Raw genomic sequence first — 16,715 nt, 5'->3', positions numbered from 1 at the left:
CACATTGTGCTTACTGCTTCTACGTTGGTACAGTATTTAAAACAAAATCCAAAGTTCTCAAGCGTCAGGTAGTTATACGTGTGGTGATGTGCACATGCTATATACATTGCAAGCACCTCTTAAAAAACAAAAACAAATACTGCTAAGCTAGCTGTTTCTTTCCATAATATTTAGTACTTTAAAAAAAAATTAATATTGCATGGTTCCAATTGTCCTTCAGAGGCATTGTTTTAAAATAGTAGCCTTAAATTAATACATAGGAAGTTCAAATTTCCACAAATCAACATACAATTTTTAAAGATATAGCTGGTGAATACAGAATACACATTACAGAATAGTGCAAGTTTATGTGTACCTTCAAACTCCCCCCCCCTAAAAAAAATCATTTGCATTCACATGTTAAATTCAGTTGGCTACACTGTTTAATCTTGCCATGAATAAATATTGCTGATAGGAAAAATGGTACAGATCACTCTGTTAGGGTTCAGCCCTGTACTGAGAAATGTTGAGTGACCTTAATGCCTGGTAACCTGGACCAATTAGCACCTTGCAGAAATGTGCTTTTCAGGGAAGAAAAGCTTCCGTTTCTTAAGCAGCACTATTTCTTTAAACAAAGGTATGAAAAGGATCTTAAAGGTAACTAGTCTCCCTTTCCTCTTTAAACTGAACATATGCAGTCAAACAAACAAAAAGCAACTCCTAAATATAACTGAAGCATTTGCATTAATAGTTGCATTAAAAAAAAAAAAACTAAGGCAGTATCTCCTTGAGCACATCTTCTAAAATTGTTGAAAAGTACAATAAACTCTTTTATATACATGTTTCCACATGCCTGTTAGTGTGTCACTTGAATGTATAAAAATAATCGCTAAAACTTTTTATCCATTACATCGTTGCTGGGTCCTTTCCCACAATTTTAAATATAGTTATGACTCTGTCCAGCACACACTTGGAATCGGAGTGTAATTCATAGGTTTCCCCCTTTCTCAATATCAAAGCCTCATCTTTTGGTTTGGAAATAGCCTCCTATGCTTAAAGGGAGAGCATTAAAAACAGTTTAGTAGTTGTTTGCTGTAGCTGATGCTTCAAAAACCTCTGTGATGCAAATTAAATCATGCACGCTGTGGATTTCTTAAAGTGAACCAAGTTAACTTTGAAGCAAAATGTCTATTGGTTGCTAAAAGAAACTTCATCCCACAACTTCCCTCTTACCTTCAGTGAATGAACTGCAGAGTCCCTGTGTTAGCTCTTGCTCCGCGGTGCTGGGATTTTGATTCTCTTAGGCATCAGGGATGTGAGCATTCCAGCAGTTACACCAAACAATGAGAGAGAGTCTCTCTGCATGCCCCAAGCCTATGGAGCATTACGTCATGGCAATACCATATAAGGAACTCTGTGTTGTGCAGACTCGTTGTGTCTGTAGTGTATGTCAATGATAGCCAGAGCTCAAAGCTTATTAATGTGTTCTGGCTCCAGCTAACGCTTTGGACTGTGTGAAACATTTCATTTGTCTAATCAGTTTGTGGCCAAAATGAATGTTCGGGAGAGTTAAGTTCAGAGCAGTTCCTTCTCTCTGCTGATGATAGAGTAATAAACTGGTTGTTGCATTTTAATCTTTTCATCTTGGTTTTCCACAACACAACTGTTTGGGGGAATTGGATCGTAGGTTTCTCCCTCCTGCTCCTTCTCTTAAAAAAAGCGGGGGGGGGGGGGGGGAGCTTAGCTGGAATCCTTTGAGAGAAGTATGAACACCAAGCGTTCTTCTTCTTTTTGTTCTGTGTTTTATTTCCTGATGATGTAACTAGAAAACAATTCTTCAAGTGATGATGGGAAGGCCAGATGAGAAACTGGGGTGTGTGTTGAGTGTGTGCTCACTATTTTCCCCTTTAAGCCCACTTTTACAGCCCTTTCACTTAAATTTGATTAAGATTCTTCATTGGTTATGCTGTACTAAATTGGAAGTTTTTAAAGAGGACATTCATTTGATTAATAACTGGAAAAGATAATACAGGGAGGCTGAAAATAGAGTTTTAGAATTTAAGGGCATGTAACCTAATTTGCTTCTGTGTTCTGTGGTATGTGAAGGGGGGAGGGACTGCAAGAAAAGGGCTGCAAAATCTCATTGAAAGGTTATTGGGAATTATCTGATTAAATCCCCTGCATGTTAATGAAAGAGTCTGAAACTATATGAATAGCTCTTTAAAACCACTTTGTTGTGTCCCTAATCCATGTAGCAGAGCACATCTGCCTTCATTTATGAATTACTTGAAGTTCAGTCCTTTGCGGTATAAGTCTGTCCATGTTTACTCAGAAGTAAGTTGCTCTTTTAAGTTGCTCAAAGTTCAGTGGAATTTGCTCCCTAGACACTGAGTTTAAGATTTCATCCTTTAGTTGTTTACTGATGCATACTTTAATTATTCAAATATTATAATATATTAGTCTTGATATTCAGATGCATAAAATAGCACAAGCCTATGGTTTTCTCAGTCTGACTTTCTAAAAGATGTTGAGTGACACCATGAAAATATGAAGCAATTATTTGATTGATTTTTTAAAAAATATACAATATTTGACAAGAATGTATTTCAATTATGTAACTGTCAAAACATGGGAAACATCCTTTTACCAGATTAGATTACTTGCTCATCTAGTTGAGTACAGTATTGTCTACTTGGGTATGGGGGACCTTTGTCTCTTCTGAACTACAACTCCCACCATCCCCAGTGGCCAGTGTTCATGGGAATTGTAGTTCAGCAACATCTGGAGGACCAAAGGTTCCCCACACCTGTGCTACCTGCAAGCCTCTGGAGACAGGCAGACAGGCCTTTCCCATTTGCTTCCTTTAACTAGAGATGTAAGTGGTTGAACCTGATACCTTCTGCATCCAAAGCATGTGCTGTATCACTGAGCTGGGGTCACTGTATGCAATTATGCAAAATTAAAAATATCCCTTTGTGTAGTGGTGGATAGAGGACACATCTACTAGGACTCTGCGCGATTTGTAGGGTTTCTTACTCCCAGTCGATCAACAACTAGGTTGCTGAAATGGAGAAAGCCTGAGAGAAAACCAGGAGTGTGTTTGTGTGTGCTCTGCTCTTGAAAATATGATTCTCAGGCTGAGCATGTGCTCAACTCATAATTTTAAGTGTGTCCTTGCTTATTTTATTTATTTATAAGATTTCTTGCTTGCACTTCACCATAAGGTTCGAGAACACGCTGCAACAATGCAAGATACAATTTAAAAAAGAGGGTGGTATTCAAATAAGTTTAAGTAGACCTGCTGAAATTTATGGCCATAACACAGTCATTAATTTAAGTGGGTCTACTCTGAGTAAAACTTAATTGAATATGACACAGATCAAATCATTAGTGTTATAAAACAAGTAAAATGGTTCTAAAAGGAATATAACAGTATAAATTCAACAAGAGGGCTGAATTCCACAAAACCAAACATGCTGAACTATCAAAGATCAGGGTGAACCACAGCATCATGTTATAGAATAAAAGTAGATACTACAAACCTGAAGCACCTCTGATGATATATGACCAATTCTGTTTTTCTAAGACACTTCTTCACATAGTCTGCCAGGGTTAGCTACACTCTGAGTAGACCCATTGACATCAGTGTAGTTAAGCCTATTGATTTTAGTGGATCTTGGCTATCACCCTATGTATTCTTGCATAGAAACCAATTTAGCATTGTAAAGAGACACTTCTTTACAAATAGAATCATAGAATTATAGAGTTGGAAGGGACCCTGAGGATCATCTAGTCCAGCCCCCGGCAGTGCAGGGATATGCAGCTGCCCCATACAGGGATCAAACTGCAACCTTGTCATTATCAGCACCACACTCTAACCAACGGGGGCACAACCCGTCCTTGGTACCAAAAAAATGGGAAGGGAATTGTCCATTGAAGTGATGGGGAAACTGGTTTTCTTTCAAAGGTGGGGGAAGTAAAGTGAAAAGGCGGGAGGTGGGGAGAATTAGGCTCAGATAATGTGTGAAAAAATAGTGCAAGACCTTGATTTTATCAATATCAGCTGTAAAGGTGTATTGGTTATCCCTAATTTCTGAGTTGAGCAGAGAATACTGTATGGTATGCACTCAAAATTGCCCTTGTATATACCATAAGCAGCTGATATACTTGCACTTTCATCTAAATGCTTCCAACTCAAAGGTTACTATCCAAAGCTGGGTAACAGCAAATATTACATAATGCTTTAGGACAGGAAATGAAGAGTGTGTTTCATTAATGTTGAGGGAGAGAATAAAGTAGGAGTTTCTGGAGGAAATAACTTGGATTATGTGTTCATGTTGTACATTCTGGCTTGACTTTAACTGTTACATGTGTATGTATGTGTGTGTAAAAAATTCATAAAGTGCTTTGAGTTCTAGTCATGGGCTTGAGGTGGGGAGAAGAAGACTATGAAGTTTTTTTTTGAAATAAAATGTCCAGTTTATTCTTCACTATCCCCTTTTCCTCACGTATATTTGACAAATGCTTGCTCGTTTGTTGTATTTTCATCTTTAAATTGAATGTGGGAATATGGCCTCTTTCCATTTTAAAAGCATACTTAAAACATACCAGACTTAAGGATTGGGTTTTTACTGTGACCTAGTAAAAGGTGACCATATTCTGTCTCCTTGGCTTAAATGTTCTGATTACAGTCTGTGCCATTTTCAGAATGTCACCCTTAGGAAGCAATTGCAAGCTTTGGACATTTCAAGCTTTGGGGGCTGGGTGAAAGTTCTAATCCGTCTGTTTATAAACTTGAAGATTCAACCAAGTGCCCTAATCCAAGAAAGGACCATATGGCTTCTTTGTGCCTGTCCCTAGATGTATAAAGAACCAAGCATGTGAACAGGTGCTATGCATGAAGTTGATCTCCCTGATCCAGTGGCTGCTGCTGCTGCACCCAAAGAGCTTTGACAAAACAGCATTTATTCCAACCAGTTTCTAGAGATGCTGAATTCATTCCTGCCTGCTCTTTACTCCCCATGAATAGCTGGCTACTGTTTTTTAAAGAGGACTTAACATGTACAGCGCCAGCTTCTACTGAATGTGCATTTCATTTGGGACCAAGGTGTTCAAAGTGTCATTTTTGCAGCATATGTGTCAAACTGGCTTCACAGTACGTGACACCAAACTATTTTGTTCATGGATGTTTTAATGCGGGCATGTCCAAAGTCGGTTTCGGGGGCCTAATCCGGCCTGCTGGCCGGTGTAATCCAACCCCTGTGGCAATTTATTTCCTGGGGTAAAATCCTAAAAAAGCTTAACAACTTCAATCCTAAAAAAAGGTGAACAACTTTGGCTGGCCCTTTTGCTGTATTTTAATATTTTGTTGAAAGCTGCCCAGAGTGGCGGGGGAAACCGAGCCAGATGAGCGGGGTATAAATAATAAATTGTTGTTGTTGAAATAATAAAATGTTGTTGTTTGTTGTTGTTGTTGTTGTTGTTGTTGTTGTTGTTGTTGTTGTTATATTGCTCCCTTGAGCCCAATAGATTTGGTAGGCAAGAGTGGAGGAGTTCTCCCTTCAACCCACAATGTGGATCATCAACTTATCCTGAGCCAGAAATCCCTGCATAGTTACCTGCCTCATCTGCCTTGGAGCCTGATTCTCAGATTACCCCTTCTTTATTCCTGTAGGGCATTTTCTGACACCGAGTGTGTAGTGGTTGAGTCTCAGGGTCCATGGTAGCCACTGATCTATTTCTGTGTATCACTTGGTACAACACTTCTTCTTTGAGTTCCAAGTTTAAAAACAGTTACTCCCTCAGTACTCATTTTAGGGAGAAGAACTTTACCATAACCTTTCTGAACCTCCCCAACATACTAGTTGATGTGATGTAGTGGTTATGAGACTCAGGTTCAAATTGCCACTTGTCCATGGAGCTCACTGGCTGACCTGCCTCGTATGGTTGCTGCAAGGATAACATGGGAAGGTTTAAGGGAACCATGCATGTTGTCCTTGGAAGTGGTCAATCATGTTGTACATCACTTGTAGTCTATGGTGCCCTGCACCACATGTTTTTTCTCCCCATACTCACTTTCTTGTTTCAAAGAAGATATTTCATAGGTTATTTTGGAGGAACTGAGTTTTTTTAAGTGCCGTATTTATCTTTCAAATACTGCTGAAATTAACACACATTTATATGGTGAAAGTACTCGACTCTGCTAGGTGCTGTGTAATTTAGGTATTTTTATGGAGATGCTTTCTTTGACTTTTAGTGAGTGCTGAGGGACATGTTAACACTTCACCTGCTTTTTGACCATCACAAAATTAACTGGCACATATGTGGCTTTATGCTATCCCCTACCATAATAAAATGGAGCAGGAATCTTAAATGCTAGTATCTATTCTACTTTCTGTTTCCTGTTTTTTTTAGAGTGCAGCTGAAGAAAATGTGTTTCCCGATCCTGCTGGCTTGGTTTGAACATAGACCTATGAAGCTGTTCCAATACTGAGCTAAACCAAGACGCTCTGCTGCAAGGATTGGGAACCTGTAGCCTTCCACATGTTACTGCACCACAAATCCCATAATTTCTTACCATTAGCCAAACTGTCTGGGGTGATCGGAGTTGGACTCTATCAACACATGGAAGGCCATAGGTTCCTCATCCCCGGTCTTGGTGACTGGGAGTGGCTCTCCGGGGTATCTGACAGAGCTCTTTCTGCTACCTGTGTCCTTTTAAAAACATAATAATTCAGAAACTGAACTAAGGCGCATCTGCACACAATCCCTGTGCCCTGTCACTGGGCCATGGTCCCTCACTGAACAGTGATTTTGGTAGATAAAATTCATTTCTTGTTGTAGAAAGAGACCGTTAGTAAGAAGGAGCTGGGAAAACAGTGGGATCTTACAAATATGCTCTTCTATAAGAGGAGAGGGAATGATTTAGATGCTGACTCTTGCTAAACAATTCCTGTCTCCTTAGTAACTAATCATAGTTTTTTAAAATTTGTTGTACTTGTAAATATTATGGCAGGATAGAATACCACAGAATCAGAGAAACAAGAGCTAAAGCCTGATTAGGTCATTGCGACCCTTGCGTGCCAACACAGAGCTGCTCCCTCCTGACTGTTGAGCCTGGTTTGTTTTGTCTACTCAATGCTTTCAAATAATTTGGGCCTGAACTTTTGGTTTTTTTGTGCTTTAAAAAACACACAGATTAGCTTTAACAAAGCACATATAGATCAATTGATCGATCAAGAATTAAGGAGCATAATGCCATTAACGTAAATTCAAAAATCAGTCTTCTTTTTCTTGGTCAACCCTGATAAAGTGGAAGCACTGTTGGATAGATAGAATCCCTCTCTCCAGACCAGGTAACTATCCTGATTTGGGTGGGCTTTCGATCCCGCTGAGAGACCAGGATCTCAGCTTGTGCGTGCTCCTTGATTCAACCTTTTCACTTGAGGCAAAGGTGACTTCCGTAATGTGGAGTGTTTTTCTTTAACCAGCATAGGCTGTCATGTCTTCTGAGATAGTCTGGCACCAGTTACCCATGCTTGGGTAACATCTCTTTCAGACTGCCATAACGTGTTGTGACATGCCATGCATGAGGCTTACCTTGAAGCTGGTTTGGAAGCTGCAATTAGTTCAAAATAATCAGCCAAGACTTTAACTTGGGTGACTCATTGGGAACATATTTCAGCACATTTGAGAGTTCTGCATTGGTTAAGGCCACCTTTCCCCATATCAGTTTGTCCAAATGATCTTCCACTGAGATTTTTCTCACAGTGCTACTAACCACCTGAGATCAAGCTGGTGTCAATAAAGGAGCCTTTTCATCTGTGGTGCCCAGGTTGTGGAACACTCTCCTCAAGGAAGTGTCTCTGGCGCCCATTGTATTATTTTTTAGATAAGACATTTAGAAGAAAATTCTCTCAGGCATGTTAGTGAGTTGTGCTTTTAAGCTGTGGCAATGAAGCTTTTCCATTCTGCTCTTTTATTTGGTTGTCTGTTCAATTGTCTATTAGTTTTAATTGTTCTGTTGTATACCTGATTTCTCCTCCCCCCAGATTTTAAATTGTATTATAAACCTCCCTGATATAAATATGTGTCAAGAGCAGTATAAAAATGCCTTAAATAAAATTTCACACACTATGCAGACAGCAGCCTTGGCTGCATAAATCACTCAGGCTGCCACAGTTCTGAGAAGAATGATGCATGTATCTGCAAGCATGTTCATTGCATTCTTAGCTTACAAATTACATGTTTTAGGTGTAAAGTATTTTAAGCATACACTTTAAAATGTAAAGGGAGGCTATATGGGCAGTTTAACTTGCTGCTTGCAATTCCTTGACCCTGTTTGCTTCTTATCAAAGAGGCAGTTGGCCAATGCACATGGCTTTTAACTGAAGGGCTAGTGGTTTGAGCTCACCCATGTGTTAGGCAATGCTTTTCTCCTACCTCCCCATAATTTTCATGTGGAGGGATTATGACTCAGAGGTACAAATATGCTTTGTGTACTGTGGGTCTCAGATTTGATCTGGCTGAGACCTTAGAACCCAATGTAGAAAATGCTGGGCTAGATGAAACTGAGACTGACTCCTTATGAGATGGAGATGCTGTGGTTGGGCGATTCTTGTGTCCAGGAATTTAGGTGGGTGACCTGGCAAAGTGGGGAGGAGCCAGGTGATACATTTTCAGTAGCGTGCACCAGTGTCCTGTGGTTTAACGTGGTGTGTGAACCAGACTTTTGTGAACTTTTTTGCCTTTTTAACAGGCTTGTAAGCCACATGACTACTGAATTAATTGAATGGCAAGCTGGAAGTCATGAAATAAGCTTTTGTATTTGTATTATTTCTTATTTTGTGGTTTAGGTATTCAATGGTTCTGTAGTTTTAAGAAGGATAGAAGAGTTAAAGCAAGTTATCTGTGCAAACATAGACTTTGTAAAAAAAAGTTTAATTACATTATAACAAGTAGTCAAATAGAATATGTTGCCTTTTTATAACTAATTGAGGAACGCTTTAAGTGGAAGCTTGTGCCAAACCTTCTGATGTCAAACTGAATTTGAGGATGTGTTAATTTTTGAATCTGATTAGCTCCAGAGAAAAATTGCTTTGACATGACAGGAACAATAGAGTACAATTTGAAGTGTGTGTTTGTGTGCGCACACACACACAAACTCGTGCAAGGTGGGGAGGGAAATTGTTCTGCACAGTGTTTCTGCATTTTTCCTCATAGTGTTCTGTGGGTAGGGAAAGATACACAGTGTTTCAGTTAGGCAGAATTGCCATATGATCATATGTGCTAAGCTCTTGTTCCTTATGGTGTCAGAGACTCGTGGTGCTTTACTTGATGTGACTCATTTCTTTCCCTTGAGAAGAAACCTGTAGTTGCACATAGATCTTCTGCATGCAATTGTTACATGCATGATAGTACTTCCAAGGAAATCTCTGCATGGGGGTTTGATTTCAGTTAATCAAAGATCTAATGCTGTGTCTTAAAAGTATGGTAAAAGGTAAAGGGACCCCTGACCGTTAGGTTCAGTCGCGGATGACTCTGGGGTTGCGGCGCTCATCTCGCTTTACTGGCCATGGGAGCTGGCATACAGCTTCAAGTGGTTCATATGGCCAGCATGACTAAGCCGTTTCTGGCAAACCAGAGCAGTGCAAGGAAATGCCGTTTACCTTCCTGCCGGAGCGGTACCTATTAATCTACTTGCACTTCGTACTTGCAAACTGCTAGGTTGGCGGGAGCTGGGACTGAGCAACGGGAGCTCATCCCATTGCGGGGATTCAAACCCCTGACCTTCTGATCGGCAAGCCCTAGGCTCTGTGGTTTAACCCACAGCACCACCCGCATCCCTAAAAGTATGGTAGCTTGGGTTAAATGGAGACTGATGGGTGCAGACCTAAGTGAAAGGTATGATCTCAATTGCTCAATTGCTCAACATAGAATGGGAAGGAAGCTTGGGTTAAATGGAGACTGATGGGTGCAGACCTAAGTGAAAGGTATGATCTCAATTGCTCAACATAGAATGGGAAGGAAGAAGCGAGTGGGACATCTGCATTATACACCTGGCTAGCAGATGCATAGATGTACTCAGTATTTGTTCTGGGGTGTGTGCACTAGATATTAAAATTCCAGGATGCAGTTATAATAACTAATAAAATCTGAATTGTTTAGCCTGCAAAAACTATGCAAATTAATCACACCCCCCCCACCAAAAAAAAAAGATCAAATCTGCATAACTTGCCTCTTTTACCTGTTGTCTTAGTTGTGGAACTGGAAGAGCTCAATAACAAATGGAGACGATCAGTTACAGCCATAGAAAAACCCAAGAACAAAAGAAGCAACTGAACAAAGAGATTAAGTGAGCTGCAGCAGAAAACTTGCCCTAAGCAATTATTTTGAAAGAGTGTTAAAAGAGCATAACAAGTTGGAAACCAAATCTAAATGGGAATATATCTTTTTCATTTTCATATTATTATTCTTGCAAGAACTCTGGATTTCTGTTCTTGCCAACCACCGAAAATCTTATTTAGTCACATCTCACTTCTGATTTCTGAGATTTCAGTTGACATTTCCAGTAAGACTTTAGATATATCTTTGTGAACCTGTTGGCTACACACTTCCTTTAAGAATAAAATGGAAGCTGAGATTGTCAGGAATCTGAATTCTGCAATCAATACCAAATTCTGTATTTCTATATCCTGTTCCATTGCAGTCTATACAATATTACACTGTAGTAACATAGTTTATGGATGCAACAATCATTCTTCTCTACCATTCAGTACTAGGGACATAGTATTCTTTCTAATGATAATTAGGATTTTATTACAGTCTAATTTTTACTAACACAATTACTATTTTTAATATGTCTCCTTCAGAGTTGTTTCCCAAAACAACTCTTAACTTGTGGTCTAGTCTCACAAGAAGTGTCCTGCGCCCCTCTCTATCATATCCAGGGCAAATTCTATTTACCCTCCTTCCAAATACAAATCTATGACTAGCCAAACAGCTATATCAGTACCCTAGGGGTACTGAGCAAGTTTATTTCTGTTAAGGAATTTGTGCTGAACCGACACAGTGGTTAATATATCCCACATGCACTATTCTGGAAAGCAGATTTCTAAGGAAATAACTCCGCTTAAAGAAATGTTGACTTATCTGTTTGATAGATTGATGACACAGGTATTTGTCTTGGTCGTGTGGCTCAGTTCTCTATTCTGGAAAAGTACTTTGTTAATATCTTGGGGACATGATCCAGCCAACGATAAGCACTCTGAAGCCTCATTAATTTCTACAGAAGGGATTTGAGGAAAAAACTGTCCCAATGACATTAACTTTGGGCACTTAACTGAATCTTGACTTGGTTTCCTAGGTCAGGTGCAGATGTAACAAAGGGGCCCCTTAACTACATTTAAGGGATCCTGAACTGGATATGGCCTTATGCTCTCCCTCCCATCACACCACTGGAGTGCATCCCACTGTAGGGATGGCTTACCAATAGGCACAGAGGTGTGTTACCGAATGTGTGGTCTCATTAAAGAGCAGGTGGGGAACATTTTTTACCTGAGAGCCACATTCCCTTTCAGGCAACCTCTTAAGGGCCACACACCAAAGGTCAATAGGGCCATGAGCACAGCAATACATGAGTACAGCAATAGATGTACATTTTTGCTCAGAGACACATTCCAGCTACTCGAAAACACCCAGGGGTACAAGGCAAAGCCAGAGCGTGGTCTGGGGGAGGAAGTTCAAGAGGTAGATAATGTAGTCTAGGGGCCTGCATTCAACCCTAGGCCTGAAGTTTCTCACACCTCCATTAAAGGATGGCACATGTTCATGTATTATTACTTGATAGCACCATGGAGCATTATTTGGATTTTTCGGCCTTGGGCAGCAAAATGTTTTGAGGTGCCTCTCAGCCTCTTCTCCTGTTCCTCACCCCTCATCCTCCCTTTAACACTCTTGAGAGGGAGCACACATGCACATTAGAACTAGAGAGGTGAGGGGAATGGATCTTCAGACTCAATGTAAGAGCTCCTCAGCTTTATTAAACACACTGGCCCTTGTCAGAGGATTTCGCGCACTTAATTAAAAACTTGTAGCCCTGAATGATGAGGCATGCAGGCCTATAAACAGAAACAAAGATTCTTGCCTCACAGACGTATTCAAATGAAGGGATAAAGGAGAGGCCTCTCGCATCAAAGCAGACCCAAGCCTTCCCAAAATGGCACCCAGAACACAAAATACTTCAATGGGAGCTCAAATGGATGATACCCTCTCTCAGGTGGTGAGGCAGCTCAACAACTTAAACCTTTCAAATACAAACTTATGGTGGGATAGGATGATTTTCTGGATAGAAAGATAGTGGACCTGGGCTCATGCATTGAAGGTACAGATTAAATGGTAATGAAGCATTTGAGCTCACAGTTTCAAGCAAGGAGACCGTTTAAAACTGGGGAAATGAGAGGGTCAAATAAAATGGAAATAAATGCAGCAAGTGGTTCTCGTGCCTTGGTAAAATGCTAACCGGTTAAGAATTTTCACTTGATACTCTGTGTGCAGTGTTGATGATGTTGTTTCTGCCATTCTACACATACCACAGGCTGTCAATTGAGTTCAAGGTAAGGTAATACAGGAAAGCATTCTTTGACAAGGGAGGTCAAGATATGTGGTGGTAAGCTTTAAGCAACTGCACCAACAGAAAACTGCTAAGGATCTGGAAACCACCTGGTTCCCAGTGACTATGGCTGGAGGCTTCTTAGACGAACAGCTTTGCCACTTACTACCAGTATGACATCATGTCACTTGCTGAGTCATTCCTATGATTTTTCATACACCCGCAAAATCTCTCAGGCACAGTAATAAATGTAAATGCATTACATCATATAGGGGGGAGAGTGAAGCCTTATTAACTCAAACTACCCTGAGGGCAGGATACTATTGTTAGTTAACAGTGGAACACCTTCGCAGATTTCACATTGCAGGTTATAAAATATTATTAACATAGTAGTCTGAAAAGTTAAAACTATTTGACTTCAAACAGAATTCTTCAGGAAAAAAAGGTGTATGATAAGCAGATAATGACTTCATTAACAGGTCTCTTTTTAACTATTTCTGCCAATGAGGTGTGTGAGAGAGAGGGAAATAATATTTAAAATTTTATAACCACCTTTCTGAACCATGCCGTTGAAATTTCACACAAAGTATGTAACCGTTGCTGCTAATGAATACAAAGAAGGCAGAGCAATTTCCTTGCAGCCTGTGGTTACATTTACTGGCGAACGATTCACTTAAAAACTACTTGAAAGAAATTCAATCATGGAATATAAAACTACTCTTACAAAGCTACTTTTAATAGTGCAATCCTATACATGTTTATTCAGAAGTAAGTCCCCTTGAATACATTGAGACTTACCTTCCGGTAAGTGTATATAGAATTGCAAGTGTTTTGCAGTATACTTATAGGAATATTTACTTTAGAGTAAGTCCCAATCTGTTCAGGTTACAGTGCAGTCTGGAGAGTTTATCATTTGTTCATTAGTACTGTATGTGGCAAGTCATTGCAGGCCTGGAGATGATAAGTTAGATTGCATCAGGACTGATGTAGCGCTTTCAGTAGACTGGAAGGGAGAAGGTGTAGGCAGCTCTGACTCCCTATATTATAACTTTGTAAAAACAGTTGCCAACTTTCCAACAAGCCTTCTGTGTCCCATACATTTACCTTTTAACAGCAGTTTGATCTGCAGACATTACCAGGCAATCGTAATATTTGCTTGTCTGTTGTTAAATGCACCAGCACATGCCCCCCCCCCCCCGATCAGCTGGCAACCCTAGTTGTAAATAGGGTGAATGCATTGTTTGCCATGTGGTCTTTCTAAAGTCACGGTTTACAAAAGAACACTCTTTCCTGCATGCCATATTGAAATTAATCAGGTTTATATGTTGGGAGCACATTGCAGATCAGAATATTTAAGTATTCAGATACAATTCACACCCATTTCAGTTAAAATTAGTTGCCTTTAACTTTATGAGACTTAAATGAGATGTGACTGACTAGCTGTCCCACTGATCTCAATTAACTTTAAGTGCTTTTATTCTGGATTGGGATCTCTAATTATATTGCACTCACTTCAACTTTTCAACCAAATCATTGTTTTTCAGGGATTACCTGATGAAATCCCCTATAGGGATTATTTTTGAAACACGATTGAAACCAAGCTGACAACGATTGCAATCCAGTAGGTTCCTTTACTTGTGCTGGAACATTGCACATATGTAGTGGGGCTTTTGCAAGTAGTCTAGCATGTGTATCTCAAAGGTTATATGCAGTGCAATTTGGAAAACCTGTTGTGGGGTATTCAAGATAGTTAGATATATATTTGTACCTCTGGTTACGTACTTAATTCGTTCCGGAGATCCGTTCTTAACCTGAAACTGTTCTTAACCTGAAGCACCACTTTAGCTAATGGGGCCTCCTGCCGCCGCCGCACCACCAGAGCAGGATTTCTGTTCTTATCCTGAATCAAAGTTCTTAACCCGAGGCACTATTTCTGGGTTAGCTGAGTCTGTAACCTGAAGCATATGTAACCCGAGGTACCACTGTATCTGGAAAATGCCACAATATGTCCCCCAAACTGTATGGGACTATAGGGATTTCTCCTGAAGCTATTAGTGATATATTAGCCCTAGGATAACTTCCTTAGGTCTAGTGAGCAAAGTTATGTGTCTTTCACTAGCAGATCTTCGTTTGAGGTCCCAAGCCCCTGACACTGAAAGGCAAACTATTTTTAACTCCTGAGTATTACTTAAGTCTTGGTATACTTGTGGTGTTCAGCTCATGTCTTTGGAACTCTTAGGCCTGCCAGCCCTGTGACCTCAGTCATACCATTGCCTGTAAATAATCTTGTATGTTAATTTTCATTCTGAATGATGCTCTGTGTATGGTCTTTCACCACTGCTTGTGTGTTTATGTGGGAAGTGCCTTTCATGTTTTCTGAGGCTGTCTGTTTGGAAAAATTGCACAGCCTCATTTGATCCTGAATGAACAAGTGCTCTATGAAAGGATGGGTAACTGGACATGGGACTGTAGTAAAGGGTTTTTAAAGAAAATAATTTTGAATCATCAGTGCTGATGGTGGGATTAAGAGAGTTGCAGAAGAATCTTCCGTCTAGAAACTGGATGGGTTTATTTAAGGTGGCTTAAAAAACCCCACACACAACGCATACAGTTTACCACTGCAGTTCATTTCTGACGTTATATTTTCTGGATTATGAGTCATGGATGTCATTATAGTTAAACATCCATGTGCAGAATGAATACACTTCAGAGGGACAGAAGTTAAAGAAAAACAGAAGTGTGAATAACTGCTAATGGCATGCTTCATGGCTCCATTCAGTCTGCCATTTCATTTCATCATACATAAGGGGGATAGTTGAGAGATACCTTTCTTGACATTTAAATGGCAACACATGTTTGCAATGGTGAATGGAAACTATAGTTGAAAAAAGACGGGCATATGGCATTGAGAAGGCAAGGAGAAATTTGTTGCCCTAATATGCACCATGTAATTGGTACACTTAACTTGCTGAAGTGGCTGTTTTATTTTATTTTTTTAAAAAACTGTTCTCCATTTCTGTAAGTTTTCCCAGTCCGTATGTGTTTAGTGCCTGCAGGACTTACGTGCACAGAAATCAGGCTAGCCTCATGTTGTTCCAAGAGGAAGTTGACAGACAGACAGGAGTGTGTAATAGGAGCATGGGTAGTTTTTATTGAGGAGTGGTGTGGTGAGCTTTAACATTTTTTAAATTAGAATTTCAGAAACAGAAAAATAAGATAACATAGGAACATCAGAGATGCATTAAATACACAAACATGTTGTTGCGTTTTACAGTCACAGGTATATTAATGTTCAATGCCCTTGGATACGTTATGATACTAACTATTAATTATGTCTCCCACGCCCAGTTGAGTTTACAGTGCAGTCCTACCAGTCCTACCTTCAAGCAAACATCAATAGAATTATGCTGTATATGATTTGATACCTGAAAAGTCATCTTACCCCTTATGTACCTTAGGATCACTGTGCTCCGCAAATGAGGGCCTCTTGTAGATATTACCTTTTCAGGATGTCTGTTCTGCCCAGTATAAGAATTGGGTCTTTTTTTGCTTACTGTTTCTTAGAAGTCCTGTACCTCTAACCAGTGTTTGTAAGTTTTTGCAAAACTGTTTCATATACTTTGCTAAAACTTCTCTAACTCTGCAGGTGGTCATTATGTTTTGTTTCTTTTAACTTTGTAGATGGGCAATACTGTTACTTAAGTATACGTAAAGGGGACTTGCTGCTAGCCTTCTTTTCCACAGCAGTAGCATCCCTGTGCTCAGACAAGATAACAGCCCCCTCTCAATTTCCTGTGAGAGAAGTCTTAAAACTTTTTTGTAGACTGTGGCTATTGCTGAATGCAAGCACCCTGCCTTTTACTTTAAGGTTCTTTCCTAGGAAGCTCACCCCAAAATGTTTAAACACCTGGCTGATTACTGTATTAATGATTAATTATCACAATCCATCATTTATATGAAGCGGGGGGGGGAGTGTAAAAGGGTAGGATATGCACACAGTTGGCAAAGTTCTAACAACACCTCTGACATCCCATCTGTTTTGAGGTTAAGGTTGGATTCCAGGAGGGATAAGTCATGGCCACACTTATCAAAGACTTTGGATTCTGGGTTTTAGGTGCTGCCAATT

At 39.9% G+C, this 16,715-nt stretch overlaps 2 protein-coding genes across 4 annotated transcripts in view; one reads left to right on the top strand and one right to left on the bottom strand.

Annotated features, from left to right (window-relative positions):
* FILIP1L (filamin A interacting protein 1 like) overlaps nt 1-16,715 on the bottom strand; it is a 182,625-nt gene that overhangs the window by 30,211 nt on the left and 135,699 nt on the right. Inside the window, exon 1 of one of the 3 annotated variants that reach the window (XM_083438289.1) lies at nt 1,213-1,361. The exons of the other annotated variants lie outside the window; for them this stretch is intronic. The gene's annotated coding sequence lies outside the window, so the exon portion shown is untranslated. Of the gene's footprint in view, nt 1-1,212; nt 1,362-16,715 lie in introns of those variants that run through there. 3 annotated transcript variants of the gene reach the window in all.
* Nucleotides 1-16,715, top strand: part of CMSS1 (cms1 ribosomal small subunit homolog) — a 177,411-nt gene that overhangs the window by 34,758 nt on the left and 125,938 nt on the right. The gene's annotated exons all lie outside the window — the stretch shown is intronic.

Source organism: Podarcis tiliguerta, assembly GCF_965153285.1.
Source record: "Podarcis tiliguerta genome assembly, chromosome: 4".
In the NCBI taxonomy this organism is placed as follows: Eukaryota; Metazoa; Chordata; class Lepidosauria; order Squamata; family Lacertidae; genus Podarcis; species Podarcis tiliguerta.
The sequence above is the reverse complement of the archived record's forward strand: the minus strand, read 5'-3'. Positions and strand labels throughout refer to the sequence as shown.